General features: G+C 35.0%; 1 long non-coding RNA gene across 1 annotated transcript; it reads left to right on the forward strand.

The window, feature by feature from the left end:
* The first annotated feature begins 635 nt into the window (after nt 1-635).
* On the forward strand, nt 636-1,354 carry LOC144360054 (uncharacterized). Its single transcript, XR_013422143.2, has 2 exons — nt 636-760; nt 997-1,354. It is a non-coding gene; the product is annotated as an uncharacterized LOC144360054 (long non-coding RNA).
* Nucleotides 1,355-1,632: the final 278 nt, after the last annotated feature.

Genomic DNA, 1,632 nt, shown 5'->3' on the forward strand with positions numbered 1-1,632 from the left:
AACAAATTGATTTGGGAATCAAGGATTTATTCCTAACTAGATGTAAAGGTGAGGTTTATAATGATAACCGCACCAAAGCAAATCAGAAGAACAAACTAAGAACATATCGGCTAATCAAATCAGATTTAAAACTTGAGCCATATTTAGTCAAGCTAAAAAACTTTGAACTGCGTAGTGTGCTTACCAAATTTCGTCTTAGTGACCATAGTCACAAAATTGAAATGGGTCGTCATAAAAAAAATCCCATTAAACAACAGGGTTTGTGACATGTGTAACAAAGGTCTAATTGAGGATGAATGCATTTTCTGATGAAATGCAACAGATATAATGAGTTGCGTACCAAACTGTTCAATAAAGCTAAGGATATGATACCAGCATTTGAAAATGAACCTGCAGTGAAAAAAATCATGGAATTGTTACAGAATGAAAACATCATTATACCAGTAGCACAGTTCATAAGTAAAAGCTTCAAAGTCAGGAAGCAGGGTGTAAGTGCAAGCTACCTGTGCAGTGATTGGCTCTTTACTCAGTAATGCTGCTGTTATGGTTTATTGTTCAGTCCTTTTGTTTAAATCCAAAATTTGCATAGTTGGCCCCTGACCCCTGACCCCTGTCTGCCTTCAACCATGTGGCAGCTCAGTGTTTCAGTGTGGTGCCAGTCTTCTGAAAGTGAAGATGTGTTCTAGTTTCTTTGAGCCAAGATTAGGTACGGCACAGTGGTGGTTTGGTTTACTTGTCCCAAAAGACGTCACTATTCAAGGTAAGCATTATTAGTGTTTTAATTTGTAGTATTTGTACTTGTGTAATAATTTATTCCTTTGTGCACTAGACATTGGGCAAGTGCCTTTTGTATGTTTTCTTCATAGACCACACGGCATGGAGTAAAGTACGGAACAAAATATTGGTGTCAACAGTTTCTTTGAACTTCGAACTTCAATTTAATTTGTGCAACTTCGTTATTTGCTAATTTTTACTGTTTTTTGAATTTCTATTTAGAACCGTGTCACATGTCTCGATGTGTATTGTAACTCATGGAATAAATGGAAGTCACGTGTTACTTGATGGTGTCATTATACTTGTAAACCTCCGCAGGGTTTTGGATCCTACACAGGGTCTTACTTGACATCTTAATGCCTGCTGTCAATGTAGTAATCACTTATTATTTAGTATTTTGGAGATTTTGTATTAGTTAGTAATTTAGTGATTGTATTTTGTTATTTAGTATATTGTTTTTATATTTTTTCTTATACTTTGTTACCATTTTCTTTCCCTTCGGGGATTGTGTAAGAGTCAATAAGTAAGTAAATAAATAAAAAATAATTAGCCATCTTTGTTTGTACTATTGGCACTTAAACAAATATTTATTGCAATACTATATCGTCCGCTGTTGTAAATGATTGACAAATTATCTGGATGATACAAATATCTACTCATTCTCTTCAAAACTGCTTGTTGATTCCTATACGCGCAAAAAATAAGGATCAGAGATTTTATTTGAAGGGCTTTCTAGTTTCTAGTTAGCGGCCACACTCCAATACTAGTATGTAGTTTGATGCAAAAGGCGCCCTATGGGTATTATTTAAAGTGGCCTAATTGGAATACAATGCTTCGCACTGCCCATGTTTAAGTAGT

Source organism: Saccoglossus kowalevskii, chromosome 21 (assembly GCF_978046115.1).
Source record: "Saccoglossus kowalevskii chromosome 21, keSacKowa6.1, whole genome shotgun sequence".
NCBI lineage: Eukaryota > Metazoa > Hemichordata > Enteropneusta > Harrimaniidae > Saccoglossus > Saccoglossus kowalevskii.